The sequence below is a fragment of the Anas acuta genome, chromosome 2 (genome assembly GCF_963932015.1).
Source record: "Anas acuta chromosome 2, bAnaAcu1.1, whole genome shotgun sequence".
Classification (NCBI taxonomy): Eukaryota; Metazoa; Chordata; class Aves; order Anseriformes; family Anatidae; genus Anas; species Anas acuta.
Window position 1 is genome coordinate 65,177,567 of NC_088980.1, and position 17,213 is coordinate 65,194,779.

A 17,213-nucleotide genomic window follows, 5' to 3' on the forward strand; every position below is an offset into this window, starting at 1 on the left:
CTGTAGATAGATTGTATGGAGTTACTATATGGGGGAAGAAAATCCTCTAACACCACCACCTACATTTAGCAGCTTTAGCCAAAGGCAGTTGGGATGATGACAGCTTCTAGAATTTCAAATAATTTCAAATAATGAAAAAGCTCCGCTTATTTGAATATGAAGAGCATTTAGTATGTCTTTCTATGAAAAATAACCTACTTGACTGTAGTCTGGCATCAAAGGTGGAAAAAAAAATCTACACTTAAATCAAATGAGCAATTTGACACTGCTAGGGAATTGAACCAGTAGTCTAGGCAGTCAGGGAAAGAGTTTTGAAATGTTTTTGTTTTGACCCAAAATGTTACAGCCACCTGTTGATTCTGCTACAAAGAAACAAAACAAAATGAAACAAACCAAAAAAAAAAAAAAAAAGGTTGAAATAAAATACCTATAAGCACAGGAGGAACAATGAGGAGGAACTAATACTGGCTCCCATTTAGTTACTGTTTGACTCTGTGAAGTCAAAGCTGACTTAAGATAAATACAAATATTTTACAAATATTTTCCTGGCTAGCTGAAGGCTTTTTTTTTTTTTTTTTCCTTATTCTTCTCCTGGCCACCATGCAGCTTTCTCTCTCTCTCTTTTAAATTGTAAACAAAACAACACTGAATTGTACAAAAGATTCTACCACACCCTCAGCGCCGCTTTGCACAGGCTATAAATTAAGCTCCAAAGAAAAACTTCAGTGGCCCTCTTCCCCTGTGCTGCTGCTTGTCCCTGCATTGATGAGCAAGAGGGAGTTACTGCAGGAAAGGTGGGACTAACTGAAGATAAGGATGAGTATAACAAACCCCTGTGGATGAAGGACACTTGCCTTGTGTATTTCAGCCACCATCACAAAATGAAGTACATTCTTCAGGGAAATTAGAGAACCCAGCACAACTTTCTAAGAAATTTCTTTTTCAGTTGCAGAAATATAAGAGCTGAATCTTGTCATCTCCCTTATGCTGGCAGACATAAGGGAAGAGCATTAACGGAGCCTTCATTTCACTGCATGCAACATGTTCCCTCAAGACACCTTCAAGATTTCATTTATACACTCCATATGAATGAGGAAATCTACTGTAACAGAGGTACCATCAGCATTCTGTTCTCTTCCAAAACCTTTTTTCCCATACTGATTCTTCTTTCCTATAATCATGGGTAGCTCTTACCACCATTTTTGTTGCTCTGCCATCTCTCTTGCTAACTCCTATTCCTGTTGTTAAGTCTTAGCTGACCACAGAGAAAAAAACAAAATGACACCATCACAACCACTCACCTCTTTACACCACTGCTGATCACAACAAATCATTTTGCTCTGTCAGTTACAGCTTGTCTCTTTCTGTTCTCATCCCAGTTTTGAGACTCTGGTATACTTGTTTCTTTTCAAAGTGTTACCTTGCCTAAGTTCTGCTGCTGGTTCAATAGGAAAACTTCTACAAGCTGTCTTCTTTACTAAAATATATAATCTTAATTCTGTCTTCTCTCATCTTTTCTTTTTCTCTGTTCACACTCACACTGTGAGACTCATAGGGCAGGGAACATGACTGTGGGCATATCTGAAGAAAAGCCATTGTAAAGTGCCCTATGAAAGTGTATGCTGTATGTATTATATATTTTTAAAAATTTGTCTATTCTAATTTGTCTATTCTATTCTATTTCACTTTTTTTCCTATTTGCCCATGGCTTTACTTAAGCCCATGGAATTACTTAACTGGTTTAATTGAATTATCCTAGTACACCATGTTGCATACTTTATAAAATTATTTGTATTTATGCAGTTCTTAGATACCATAAAGTAAAAGGTTACAATGGCATCCAAGTTATTACTATCAATTTATTGCTCACTACATTTTACGGAAATACTTTGAGGTCTTAACAGATCTGTTGTAAGCAAGAGTGGCTTAATCACTTATTATTTTATTTATATTCTGCCCTGAGATAGCAATGGGCTATCATAAATTCATAATTGGTCCCTGTGGCTGACACAGTGACTTGTCCCTGTCTAACAGGTACTGTCCCAATTCCAGTTTCCTTACTCTGTTTGCATAAGAAAGTTTACCTTTGTCACAAAGGCTGGGGACACTCAGAAAGCAAACTTTGCAAGTTTGGGACCCTTTTTCTTATTAGAGATATGAACAATGCCAGGAAGTCCAAAAACCTGGCCCCTGTCTCACTGAAATAAATGCAAATCAGAAAGTTCCTCTGAGGTCAGTGGTCACATGCTGGGCCACAGGTCAGGGCCAGATGCCAATACAGTTTCCTTCCAGTCCCTGAGTTTTTTCAGACAGGGGACACACAGGAAGAAGACTTTGCTCTGCTCCCAGCTCTTCTCTTCGTGTGGGATGGGGCAACCTCCTCTTCCTGAATCCAGGAGCTGAAGTGCCTTTCCCCTCCAGTTTAGACACAGCCTTTTGGTTTTCAGAACTCTTTGTATGCAATTATTTTTTTTTTAATAATATATATTTTTTTTTTCAGAGAAGAGACCTTCCTACATGCCTGGAGTATTCTGTGATTGTCAACAAAGTCCATATAATATAATATGGTATATAACATATAATGCAGTGTGAATGCATTTGCTAACACTGTCTTTTTGCATCCCACTGTATATCCTCTGAGTGATAACAGTGCAAATTTTATTCCCTCCTAACCCCATTTATTTGCAGGTTTTGTTATAATTGTATGCTGTTCAGCAAAAGACGGACAGCCTGTTGCTCAGGCAGTGCAGCTTGGGGATAGACTCAGGAATAGTGTGTTGGTCACTGTGGCCCCATGTCCATGTGTAGCTTATGCCAACACCAAACATAGTTCAGAGCTTTCCAAGGAAAAAACAACAGTTTATTTCAATCTACATTTGGATTACTTTTTTTTTCCTCATAAAAAAGCTTCTGACAGGAGAATCTTACCACGAATAAAATACTTATTTTCTTGTGCTGCACCCCATTATTACTAGATAAACTATTTTTTTACAAGATTTTTCCATGCTACAGCTTATACAGATAGCACTGTTGTACTACAACAGTGGTTGTTGTACTACAGATGCATACTGGGGGCTTTGACCACTTCTTCAGTCCTCTCCTTATGGAGGTTATTGTCCCTCAAAAGATTGCATGACCTGCAACATAACTCAGTTGTGAAGGTAAGGAGAACTGGGAATTTCAGAGCTATAGAAAGTGATATAAACATACAATGCATTCCCCTTTCCCTGATGACCACCTCATTGTTTCTGGTATCCCTTGTACCCTTCTATGCCCTGCTCCTCTTTACAGAATTCCCTCTCCTTATCTTCATGTTCCTTCATTCTGGGTGCAAAGGGGTGAAACACATTTTGTTCACAGGGCAAAATTCCTCTGCTATCACTTGGACCTCATCTTTGGCTTCAGAGATTCTCTTCCTTAGAATTCTGTTTATTCTGTGTCCTTATTTAGATACATATTCTAATTATTTAATGGCTGCATCTTACATGACTCTAGCAAAAGTCTGGTTTGCTCAGTTTCACTCATCAAACCCTTATAAATTTTTTGTATAAAGGTGAAAAGGTTATTTTATTCAGCAGGTGTTTGTGGTTTTTAACATGACTGACATCCATCAGAAAATACTTGCTACCAATGCAGAGAAGTTGCTTTCTTTTGAAGTGTGAGACATCAAAACCAGTTTATGAAGACAAACAGGACATCCAACAGGCAAAGAGAGAGGTCCAGCATACCAACCTAAGACTATTACAGTATTCCTTCACTTACGCTTTGCTTTTCTCTTCCCCTTCTCTTAGTTGCATTCTGTCAGTTAATGACTGGTTAAGTGTGGTGTAAGTTAATAACTTCCCAATGGATTAATGTATGGAGTGCATAGAAAAAACCTACTGGTTACTATACTAGTAGGGAATATATGATCATCTATTCTAACACTTTGCCTCCAGTGCAGTAGAACATAAAATAGTACAAGTTATAAACTTGCATGTATCTAATTGTACAATACTGAGGTGAGGGTGAAACATTATTCTTGAACTCAACATTAATATTGGCTTACTAGCATGAGTGTGAGGAGTAGTCACAGAGTTTCTCCTGTTTGATCTAATGGTTATATAGTCATGGGCATTATATTTATTTGATGTTAATGGCTGTTTTTAAAACATAGCTATTTCAGTGATTCAGCTAGAAGTATAAGATTGTAGATGGATTTCTACCCAGATATTTTTTCAATTATTAAATAATGCTTGGTGCATATTATTGATTACTATTCTGAAAAAGGCAATGACTGACCTTTAGTTTTAGTCAGTTCCTGATTTGTTCCCATGTCATATTGTTCCTGAAAAATGTTATTGTTGAAGATGATTTTTTCCTTTTCTATCTTTTATTCAAAGAAGTAACATTTTTCGTTGTTGTTTTTCTGCTTGGGTAATACACAAATAGGTACTTGTTACATTTATGTTTGTGAAATACAAAACACTATCTGATTCAGAACAATTCCTGACATATTTTTACAAGCACTTTTGAAAATGAACATGGTGTCTGTCTCACAGAGTGGCACTTGCTTTACTAACATAGAAGTGTAAGTTAACATAGAAATAAACGTTTGATAAAACAGTCTATTTATAATACAATGAAATTAATATAAACAAAAATATTCTCCTAGAAAATATTTTCCTTGAAAAACTGCCAAGATTAATTGAATACGTCTTGACAAAGTGCTTCAACTGAGATCAAATAAAAATGTACCTCGCAGTGAACAGCTGCAGCTATTTTAAAATGAAGTTAAGCAAGCATGAAGAACAGAGGTGAAAAATAACACCACAGGAAAAGTAATCAGCCCAATGCAGTGCAATCTGCAGTGATACCAGATGTGTAAAACGCACGGTCGCACTACAGCAGTGACGCACTGATCACTTGAATGGATGACGATGGCATATCTTCATTAGGATTCTCCAGAGCACCGAATCCCTACGGCAGCGCCTCTGTCGGTTTGTACCTCTGGCCTCATTTTCAGAAGACATCTCCACGCACGGCCTGCGTGCGGTACTCACAGAAAGGCTCAAACAAGAACCACCTGGCAGCATCTGCTTGCCTTCCCCTGCTTTATTTGGCGAAGAAGCTCTCTCGCTGCGGGCAAGCCGCCAAGATGACCCTCTGCGGTCATTTCGAACGCGTGTTTGTGGCAGGACAGGGCAAGGGTTGAGAAACCACGCTACGACATGGCCAGGATCGCTGCTGATCCCTGGGCACACGCTGGAGCTAGAGGGAAGGAACCTTGAGCAACCTGGAAGGTGGGCGCGGTGCGCGGATCCCCCAGCGATGCGGCTCACAGACCCCAGCAGTGCTGCGGAACTTGCGGGGACCCTCCCTGCCCCGCACTCGCGGCCTCCATCCCTGTACCCGGTACCCGGCACCCAGCCCCTCCCTGCGGCGCCCGCTCCCCCCCCTACCCCGGTCCCCCCGCCTCCACCCCGCCTCCCGCCCGGCCCCCGCCCGGCCATTGGCGGCGGCGGCGGCGCCCGGGCAGGTGTCGGTGAGCCGCGCGGCCGCACAGCAGCAGCGGCTGCGGCTTCTCCCCGGAGCGGGGTGCCCGTGCCCGTGCCCGTGCCCGTGCCCGTGCCCGTGCCCGTGCCCGGCGATTCCCCATACCCCCCCTCCAGGGGTCCGCAGCCCCGCCGACGTGGCACTGTGCCAGTGTTCCATCTTGCTGCAGCCCCCGGGTGAGTACCGCAGGCCGGACGCCCCCCCAGGGGTCCTTGCCACCGCCCTGCCTTCCTGCGGGCACCGGCGCTCGGGGATGCGCGTACAGGGAAGGAGCCGGCTCGCTTGCATCGCCAGCCGGCTGTCCGCGGCGCTCTGCCGGCGGAACGGCTGCTGGAGCGCGGCGTTGTTGTTTTTGTTAACGGGGGATTTTACTCTTCGTTAACTTCTCCGAGAGCACCGAGGGTGTGGGTGCGGCGCGGCGGGGGCGCTGTGCCTGCCTCCCCTCCCTGCCGGAGCATCGCGGGACTCCGCGCTGGTAATGTATGCCTCGGGGTGAAGAGCATGCGTTTTCCTAGTATCAAGGTCAGTTTATCGCAACTCACGAGGAAAATACCATATGGCTTAGGCTGACTCTTTGTGGGGAATCTAATTAAGTAGGGCTACGTGGTATGCTGTGGTTTGTGTTGGGTTTCAGTTTAATGTAACCGTGTTCGGTCATAAAATGCCTTGGAATGCGCGTGCATCCCTCCTGAAGCATGTTCCCGGGAATGTTAGCCATGTCTGGCGATATGTATGTTGACAGATGTTGGGTTTTAGCCTTATATGTGCCGTTCCACTGTTTCCTGCTTTTCTGAAGATGTGGGTAGCTGTCATGCTCTGGAGCCTGGAGTTCTTTAGAATAGGCACAGCAAGGATTTGGGAATAAAGGCTTTTACTCATTCCTCTGATAACCCTTTTCTGGAAGGCTAGAGAGAGAAAGGAGGGAAAGATTGTTTGGTTCTTGTATTACCAGATGTTTCTCTGACTTTGAGGGAGCGGTCATCAGGCTAGACAGGTGTTTGGTTTTTTTCACTCGCTTATTAATGGTGGTACCGGTTCACTGTGAGCTGCATTGAAACCACTGACTGTCCCTGTGGCTAACTGTCAAACCATAGTGCTTGCTGGTCCCTTCTAGCTCTTCATGTAGCTCTGTTACAGCATCATCTGCTTGAGAAGGTTATCTTCTACTGGGTCTTTCAGCCTCCTGCTTTACCCATCATTACTTAGGTACCAGATTGAACACTCAGGCTTAAGGCATCAGTACACATGTGCTGATACAAAAATGTATGCAGCAATTCTGTAGCCTTCCTGTGGAATTTGTTAGATAGCTTGGCACAACGCATGCAGCAGACACAAACAGTAGAGTATCATTTTCAACAGCTGCAATACATGAATTGCCTGTGAGAACTCTCAGAAGTTGATTCCACCCCAGTTGCCCCCATGATGAGAGATGCTTCATGAAGAGCTCTGCCTCTGTTACAGGACTTGCATCTTGAAGCTGCTTCCGATTCATGTGACACAATACCATCCTTTCAGACAGGTTAATGCTTTTTAACAGACTGCCTTCGTCCTAACTAGTGCTATCTAGGGGTGATACACGATCATACTCTAGAGCAAGACAAAAGCAAAATTAAAACTTCTATTTATTTTCCTGAGTTCGTTTCCTGCTTCCAGCCTAACCTGATGAATATAGCTGAGTGTATTGACAGTTGATTACTCAACCAGGCTTTTTGGTTATTTAGGGTGTACCCAACTTTATGAGCATGGTAAAAATTCATCTTTCTGACTTCATAGTCACAGTAAACAGAACACTTGAAGAACTTGTACTTAAACAAGTAAAAAAGTCCCGAACAATGCTTGGCTGATGCTGAAGAAAGGCTGTATATACCAAAAGGGCTATTGTTCATAAACAGCACAACTGTATGACAATGTGACTCCTTTGTGTTGCTGCCAACATTAACATGACCTATTGTTATCAGATTAGAAACTGCAGTTTGGCAGTGTAAACTGCCTTAACTTGCCCTCAGAGAGTTGGATAAGTAGAAAGAAACAAGTCAAGCAGAGATCCATAGGGACAATTTTTCTCTTCAGGAAAACCCATTGATTGAGTGAACTAACTCAACTTTATGTAGAGTGCTGTATTTGCTTTTGTTTTGGGTCCACGTAGGTTAATTACTAGATAAATACATAGAGATGATAAAGGCTTCTGGCTTACTACTGAACCGCTGAGAGACAGAAAATAAACTACCCTCAGCCTCAAGCTTTTTATATTTATAGATTTGGAACAGTGTACTTTCAGAAGAAACTTATTGGACTTGAGGAGGATGGTAACTGCTGCGTTGCAAAGTGGAGGGAAGCACCCTGCATTGTTGCTCAAATTATCAAAGAAACTTGGCCGATATATAGTATAAACAGGAAATTTAGTAGGAGGGCTAAAGAAGATTTCAAGACATGGTCTCGTTTTATGCATATCTTTGTGAGATTGGGCAAAGATACATATCTCCAAACTTTATTGAGAGGAGACCTCAATTTGACACCTTACATGTGACACCCACGCTATTAGGATCTGTCATTCATGTGGTGTAAACTGGTGATTATGACCTGTTTGCTAGTTAACTTTCAGTAGAAATTTGTGTTACCGTGTTTCTTTGTTTTTTAAGAATGCTTAAAAAAAAAAAAGCATAGTATTTTTCTGTAACTTTATTTTCAGTAAATAAAGTTCTTCAAATTTCTATGTCCTGAAAACAAATGAATAAACACTGTAGTGGAAAGCAGCAATGAATCACCTAACAGCATTAGTGTAGTATTAGTAGAGTATAAGGACCATAATGTCTTGACTGGTCATAGCCTAACTTCAGCATTATTGTAAGCACAGGCTTTTAAATTCTTATAAATATCATTCTAGGAACACGTTAATTTTCTGGACCAATATGCATTACAGTTCAACAGCAGGGCAATTCTGATTTCTCTATTTCTTATTTTTAAAATTTATTTCTGAAGAATGTCATGCTAACAAAAACCTTTGTTGTGCAAATTTGTACTGACCCACTAGCTCCTGAGCAAGTTCAAGGAAACAAGACTTCCTTTTACTTCCTATTACCTGTGTGCTTTTTTTTTTTACCTATTGATGGTCATAAAAGAAAAACTAAAATTGATGTTTGATGTTCAGATTATTGCAGTTATCTCCTGATTGTTTTAAGATAAAATATTACTGCAAGAAATTAATTTTGGATTGTCCAAGGCAAAGTACACCTTGAAATAAAATATCGCCTACTGGAGTGGATGAAAAAAACACTGTGGAGATTAATCTTTCAAATGAGACGTTTTCATTGGCGTTGTCTGAAGTTGACTCGTGGTAATCAATTAAGTAGTTTTTTTGACTTCTGCTGATATTGGCTGGCAGGCAGGGAGGCTCTAGCTTGCCCTACCTGCTGAAGACCCAAGCTCAAGTTGTGCTGCACAGAACTTTTGGAACAGCAGTTCCAAAAAAATCTTCTGTTGCAGGGTAGCATCCAGAAACAGATACTGCTTGTTGATGGAGAAAAATAAGCAGGTAACTGACTCGATCCAGAAACTGTCTGCATTAAGTCTGTTCAAAGGGTGCTGAGGTAGTTTACTGTAGGAAATGAGACATGAGTCTCTTGTTGTTGCAGTCGGAAATGTAGAGCCTTGTGCAAAGGTTGTTGAAGTCCATTACGTTCCTACTGGTTTGAATAAGCCCTGAAGCCAGGAAAACACCTGAAATCGTTGTATGCTTTTCTTCTTTAATAACAAAACACTCCCTTACCAACACTGTCAGCCCCCTTGCATGCAGAATAAGATGTAGATCTGCTGTTGTAATCTAACTTTCTGTTCCTGGAGAAGACAGGACATAATCTGTTGTTTTTCTTCTGGAAAGAAAAGAAAGCAAAACATGTTTACAGCTTGAGGAGTAAATTTAATAAAAAGTTATCTGTTCTGCTCTTGCAATGAGGTGTTTTATCATCTCTGAAACTAATACAAGAAGAACTTCTTTGCTCATTAGGCATTACCTCTGATACAAAAGGTCACTTTAACACAATTTTCTTCTCTCCCTTTTTGGGCTGTGTGAACAGGATGCTGTGGCACAATGCAGTTCAAATAGAAAAGTGCTGGTGGGTTGTGCCATTATTGCTAATTGCTGTGGTATGGATGCTCAGCATATGATTTAAGTGCTGTTGACAGACATATAGGTAATACTGTCCTGGAATACCTCAAGTTGCACAGCGTACGTTCTTTTCTAACCATTGTAAATCTTGCAAGAGGTTTATTCCATGCCCCTCTGCCAAGAGAACCGATCCCTCCCCCCTTCACTGGTCATCCCCAAGACTGCTTAGTGTGCCGTTCTTTCAACACTGACAACTAGCAGTCCTAAGTGCTTTGACATCTGTATGACAGACCACAAATAGGTTTTAAGTTAACAACTCTTGTGGATGAATTGGAACAACACCAGATTTTAAAAGCAATTGAAAGAGCTTTCAGAAGGATTCTAAAAGATACACTTTGTCTTCTACAATCTATGTCAGGTTTGATCTAAAAGTCAGTGCCAAAACTTGTCTGTATGTTGATTAACAAAAGAATAAAAGAAATAGATTGAGTCCCAAATCATGAAGAAACCAATTCAGCTCTAGAGGAAGGTCAGGCTGATTATCCTTCCTCCTTCCCCTTTCTATTCTAACATTTAATGATAAGGCTTTAGATTCCTCTTCCAAGTTAGTAGTTAATATCACAGTTCAAAAAGAGGGCAATCAATGGAGGAAATACTGTGGACTTGGATTTTATGTGTGATTAAGTGGTCTGCGCCTCTTCTGTAGAAATATGCTACGTAGTTGTGGTAGCTGAAAAATACGTAAGAATATGCTTTCAATTGGGAAACTGGTGTCAATGTTTTATCAAGATCCATAAGACCCATGAAGGATACAGGATAATCTAAAAATTTGGAGAAGCTAACATAGGGGACTAGAAACTGTAATTTTCTAGGTATTTGAAAAGCTGGTGTTCATGTAGAAGTGTGCTTTTTCAGTGTACTGGTAATGCTGCTTACAATTTTGAGAGTAGACCTTGATAAAGGGATCAATAAAAAAAAGGGGGCAGGGGGAGTAAAAGAGAAAAAAAGCAAGTTAATTGGGTATAGAGGTATCCCAGCTTGCCCCTAAAGGTGGTGGCTTAATAATGTAATTGTTAAGTTGACCAGATAATAGTCACTGTGAGACCCAAGAAGGATGGAATAAAGGTGTCTATGTGCTGTCTGGCTGATTCTCTAAGCATGTAAGAGGATGAACTCTTTTGGTTCCCTAATCTAAACAGCATGGCTGCTCCAGTTTGGAGTCAAATATGAGTGAGCCAGGAGTCAAAACATGACTGTGAAGTTGGTCTTTGACTCCAGCAAATGCCTGACTGGGTCTTATACTTGAACGTAAATGTTCTTTGTTTGTATAAACTTGAGAAGTTCAGGCGTGTACTTTCTGGCCAGATAACAGGGTAATTCCACATTGTGCCATGTTAATGTGTAAGAGTAGCCAAGCTCACGTCCAAAGCCAATGTCTCTTCTACTCCACACTGTGCTTAGGTCCCAGTGTCAAATCTGTGGTGACAAACTAAACCATTAATGCTCCCACCTGAAAGATTAACCCAGCCTCCAGTTCAGTTTTCAGAGGCTCTTTACAGCTCTGGTTTTATTTTACTCTTGTTTTATATCTCTTAACAAATGTTTATCTAAAAAATTCAAAGACAGCCTGCTTCTGAAAACCTTTTTTCCATGTGTGGTGCATAAGTTATGTGTCGACCAACTGCAGCTCATCACCAAATCTCAGTGAACTGGGACATGTGGCTTTACAGATGTCACTCTGCTCTGCCATAACTCTTAGCATTCTTGTTTGCTATAGCATAAATCAGGGCTAGAAGCACTTTGCAGATGTCAGGGTGAATGCAGAAGGCACAGCCTTATGATGTGGTTTTTTGTTGTTGTTGTTTTTTTACTTTGTTCATTTACTTGCTAATCTGTAAAATGCAGTAATTTGCAGTGGGTTTTCCTGTTAGTGGTTTGAATTAGTCATGATTTACTGTATTAAATTTGTTTTCACATCTGGCACTATTAGAGAACACTGTATTAATGTGGCAGCTGCTGCTGGAAGTATTTTCTTACCCCTGAAAACCCAAATTTCTGATTCCAGTCCTACAAAAAGATTCTCTCAGTCAAAGATCAGTTCTTGGTTAAAATTTAAGGATATTCAAATGAATGATATTTAGTAAGAGGGGTGTAAGGTGTCAGTTAAAATAACATATGGTGTGGGGGCAAAGTCCATTTTATCATGTAGGATATTCAAAGTATATCTGTGGTGTGTTTATTGGTTGGTCTAGATATTTTGGTAGTGAACAATACATTTAATTGTTTACTTTTGTAACTTATATAGGTTTCAAGTTATGATGAGATTCATAATTTATTATAATGATTTTCCTGTTTTATTAAAATGCAAAATTAAATTCCTATGCAGATATGAAATGTGTGGTGCTTCCAGAGCTGTTTGAGGTCTTACAAAAGCTTCACTTTTCCTTTCAGTGTTTCCTTCCCTAGATTAAAGTTATGAATAAATCAGATGAGAGATCTTACCACTGCCTTATATAGTAACGGTGGTTTGGTATCTTGAACTTATAAGAATTGCCTTCATGGATCTATGCTTTCTTGGCTAGCTTATTGATTTTTTTTTTCTGTAGGTTGCTCATATGTATCTGTTCTTTGAAATAGTGATTTCTGTGGTACTAGAGAAAGTGTTTAACTTTAAATTATGTTTGTCACGTGCCACTCTCCAGCTTATATGGTATTGGACCTTCTTTATCATTCAGTTTCCTTAGGCCTTCCAGAAGATGGGATGTTAGCATCTGAAACACGGATCTGCATGGGGATATTCTGACTTGTGTTCTCTCATATGCCTTTCTTCATGAATGAGTTTTATATTACTTTTTGCAGAGTTAAAAGCATACAAGGTGGAAAATGCTTCTGTTTAACCTCTCAAGATTAGATATTTATTTCCCTCCCTGTGGAAGAGTATCTATTTGAACATTCCTTGGCTCAATGTGGCATTGAACCTGAGCCTTTTTCCACGTATTACTGTCACACAGATAAGGCAAATTCTCCCATCTTCTCTGTCTTTTAAAACAAGATACAAACTGCCATCAGTTCTGTGAAGGAACAAAGGAGGATCTGCTCTTTCTTTCATCTCCCTGCGATCTCTGTAGCTCACTGCATGGCCATTGATTGTGTGATGCTGAGACTGACAGGTGTCATGGGAGAAGGTTGTGGCATGCACGGTGCAACCCAGGTGGGTAAGTGCATTTCTGCAGTCCTCACTCTAATGCTAATGCTCAGGAGAGAGGCAGGAATGTAAATGAGCTGTTTGTTTAGTATTTTTCTCCTGTTAGGTCAAGCTTAGAAAGTGCAGTGTGAAGACCTGTGTGCTGGTTGTGTTTGTGTGTGCGTGCCATCGTGTGGGTTTTGGTGGGAGGGTAGAAGAAAGGAAACAGCCCCATTGAGCAGCCTGCTGTTCTCTGTGCGGGGAGCTTAGGGTCCCACTGTGTGGGTCAGGCACCCAGCAGGAAGCTCTTGCTGTCTCCTGCTTAGAGCTGTACAAACATCTAAATGTGTTGGGCTCTTTGAGACCAGTTGCATGCCCTACCTAACTCCGCATGCTGGCTTTCTCCCAGACCTGTGGTTATTCACCTGGGGCTTGTTGACAGTCCGTTAGGGTAATGAGCTGCATTTCATGCTTTGCATGGAAGGCATGTGGAAGAGAGGCCAATCATCTAAGGTACAATTGTGTCTCAGCGCATTACTGCTCCAATTTTGTCTTTCTTGCTAAGCTGTCTTCCTCGTTTTGGGAGAAGTAACAATCTGTCTCTCACAGCCAGAATGCTGTCAGACTGATCATCACTACTACACGCTCTTTCATAAGACAGTTGCTGCTAACTAGAGAAAATAAGGCTGAACGTTGTTTGCCTAAATTTAACATAAACAGTGGAAGATGAGACTGAAGTGAAATGAGAGTATACAGGAACTAGAAAGCAAATGACAGTGAAATACATGCTAAAAATATATGCCAGGAGAGCTGTGATCTTTCTCAAGTGTAGGGCCACATCTTGGATCAGTCTCTCCTTTAGGAGTTCACTGTTGCCAGTGAGAAGATTATTCTGGTCAAGGAATTTGGCTGTTATATCACGTTTGAATTTCCACTGGTGTTTATGCTTGTGTATCAGCTGTAGGTTTGGTTCATAGGTATAAAATGACCATGATTTATTATGAAGATTATTTTTTTTGTAATGGCATTCATCTTTTCTTTTAATCTGTCAAATGTAGATGACAGAAATGAAGTCCTCCAATTTAATATCTGGTCTTCATCCTGTAAAAACATTTATTTACTATTTAAACAAAGTAGTTTTCTAGTTTTTAGAAACAGTTTAATATGCTGTGTTCTGCCTTTGTCTGGCTCTTGCCTACAGGTGAGAGATGCCAGTCTTTTTAAAATAAAATGTGATTTTAGTAGAGCTTTTGTACTTCATACTCAGTACTTAAGCTAATATAAGATACGGGAGCAAGAAGAATATGAAACTCCTATTTATTTCATAAAAAGGTTGACATGTAGAAAAACACAGTGCTAACCTTTGACCTTTAAGATTTACTATTTCCCTTACTATAGTATGTTCCAGTACTCTTAAACAAATAACACACAGTTATAGTGATAACTTGCATTAATAGGGAACACTTCTAGGAGGAAACAAAAGAACTTCATGGTTCCTTTCAAAACCTGCTGCTTTACCCCTATCCCCAGTGAAACAAACCTAACATTGCTGAGGGACTTGCAAGTTCTTCAGTCATCTAAATCTCATGTAAGATTACTGCAAGGCCGAAAGGAAGATAATTTTTTAGCTTGGTTATAGACCAGGAAATATGTGCAGTAAATCTCAGTTAAAATCATTTTGGACATAAAGAATAACATCCTCTTTCATGAGATCTTTGTTTTATGTCTGATTTAAGCTGTGGCACACCAGATACAAGTCCTCATGTTGAAGTCAGCTTGACCATACTTTATTTTTCAGCTGAAGAGGTGGCTTTGTATTTCCAATGAGTTTGTTTTCCCATCTCATTATTTTGGGACATTAGTTTGTTTCCAGTGAAAAGGAAAGAATATGCCTAGTGCTGTTTACTGCAGCATCTAGACTTTATTGGAGTCTTAAAAAATTAAGAAATTTCTGATCAATTATGATTATGCCTCATCTTAGGTTTAATGATGTACTAGCTGTGGTTGAAGTGACTTTGGACAGTAGTGTTCTTTAAATGATTTCTTTTGGATAAAGTCTGTTTTGCTCAATTGTGTTGAGATAATTCCAAAACCAAGAACTTCCTTACACTTTCAACACCTGGGGCTTATTTTTGTCAGCAAATAAAGTGTGTGCCTTAATATGCTTTAGATGTTATATATTGTAGGACATTTACATTGTCAGCAAAAGGTTATTATACTACATTTGTTTCAATGTTATTACTTCTTTGGGACATACATTAAACAAAATTTTTAATATGATTATTTTAAATATGGACTACAGTGAAGGATCTCTGCTGTGTAGAAAGTGCTTGTCTTCTGTCTTGTACATGTTAAATGGTCAAAATCTTCACCTTTAGGGTTAGAAAAAAGATTTCTTATGGTTCTAGAAGGCTTCTGCAGAAACTGACATAATGCCCAACTATAATGACAAGACAGATTGAGTAGGATTACTTAAGTCCCAACAGTCTACTGGTGTCAGGACTCATAAAGATGTGCTGGTTGGTGACAGAGTCAAAGATATAATTGCTAGCGTGCTTTTTCTTCACAATTTTCTACCTAGAAAAATACCTGAAGTAGTAAAGTAGCTGAGCAAAGTAGGAAAGCTCTAGTGTTCAGTTTGGTGAACTCTAAAACTGAGAACAGGCGAGGGAAAGGTATTTTATGTGAAATATTTCAGTTGCAAGTAGCTGGGTTGAATGAGTTTATGAGATTGGCTCCTCCAGTATCACATTTTATTAATGCATAGGAACAACATCTCAAATCAAAAAGGATACTGCATTGTCAAATTGCTTGAAATCTCAATGCAAATTTGCTTGTAAGTGGAATATGTAGGGCATTCTTGTCTGCAGCACCAGGGTATTGGAGGGATGTCTTCCAGATGCACGCTATAAGCCCCCTTGAAACATCTCTTCTCCAGGCTGAACAGTCCTAGCACTCCAGCCTCTCCTCACATGTAGGGTGCTTCAGCCCTTCAACATCTCTGTGGCTATGTGCTGAGTTTGAGCCAGTAAGTCCCTATCTTGCTTGTGCTTGGGAGCCCAGAAGTGAACACAGAGTCCAGCTGCAGTCTTGCTAGTGTGGGGTTAGGGTTAACCCCTAACCCTAACCTTGCTAGTGCTTTAATGCTTCACTGCAGCATTAAAGTAAAATAGGTATCTCTGTTCTACAATAATCACTACGGTCATTTGTATAATTAACTTTGTCATTTGGCTCTCTTCCATACATAGGATCTGTTTTAAGTACTTAAAAAAAAAAAAAAAAGGGGGGTGGGGAAGGTGGTTTGTGGGTTTTTCCTCCCACCCTCATGTACTGCTAATCTTCTGCTGACTGCAACCCCAAACAATTTAGCTCTCATATGAGTGACAAGGAAATGTGTTACTTGTCTTCATTTCTTGTGTTGATGCCCTTGTCTGTCTTAAAATGCAGAAATGTTATTTGCACTTCTTAAAAACATTTTATTTTGGTTTGTCTCTTTTGTTTGTTTAGAAGGGGCTAATTTCAAGAAATGTCTTCAATGTGGAAGTTTTAATTAGATTTAAACCAGACTGTAAGTAGTACTGAGTTTAGAGTATTATACAAACAATACACAATCAAGTATTGTAAGCCTAGGCTTTTTTGTTACAATGTGTTAATTTGTTGAGAAGTTTTCTAGGGAATCATATTATTCACTGTAATTTCTCTGAGAGCTTAACTTTTGAATTCAAACTGATACTTAGTAAAGAAGTACTAGTAATGAAGGCAAACATCTGAACAGCCTCATTCAAGTAATTTCAATTAAGGCTAGAAGTTATTTTAGGCTGAGAAACTATTTGGTGGGACTTGTTTTCCTGGTAACTCTTTCTATAGGGAGTTTGCCATTGTATATTTCCATTGCATAATCTGGATCTACTGAAAAAGATATTTGAGCATTGTTTATAAATATTTATATACTCCTGTGATACTCCTAGATCAGAGGTGATTTGACAATGTGAAGAAAAATAATTTCCTGGAGGAAACAAAACAAAGCAAAAACCAAGTTCTTTAGAGGTTAATGGCATATTGGGATGCAGACTGAGTCTTCTATTTACATACTGATTTTCATGTGTTTTATTTATAGTATCTGGTGATTCTAAATAGACTTGAGATCAAGTCCTCGCCAACCCATAGAAATCAGAGGTAGAGGGGCTGCACGTGTATCGCAGAACTTAGGTGTAAATTTTCCCCATCTAATATATGTTGGCAGTCAGCAGTGACAGGTGAATCACAGACTGCTAGTCTGTACCAATAGACTATATTTTGTATATATCACTTTATTATTTGGAACACTTACTTGATGCTAAGTAATATTTACCTCTTTGGTACAGTATAAGAACTTTTATTCTTAATTAT

At 39.8% G+C, this 17,213-nt stretch overlaps 1 protein-coding gene across 7 annotated transcripts in view; it reads left to right on the forward strand.

The window, feature by feature from the left end:
* Positions 1-5,143: 5,143 nt before the first annotated feature.
* Positions 5,144-17,213, forward strand: part of MYRIP (myosin VIIA and Rab interacting protein) — a 219,818-nt gene continuing 207,748 nt past the window's right edge. For 4 of the 7 annotated variants that reach the window (XM_068670552.1, XM_068670557.1, XM_068670558.1 and 1 more), the window contains exon 1: positions 5,608-5,711. The gene's annotated coding sequence lies outside the window, so the exon portion shown is untranslated. Of the gene's footprint in view, positions 5,283-5,607; positions 5,712-5,925; positions 6,058-16,268; positions 16,393-17,213 lie in introns of those variants that run through there. The other 3 variants (XM_068670553.1, XM_068670554.1, XM_068670555.1) reach the window with 3 other exon arrangements.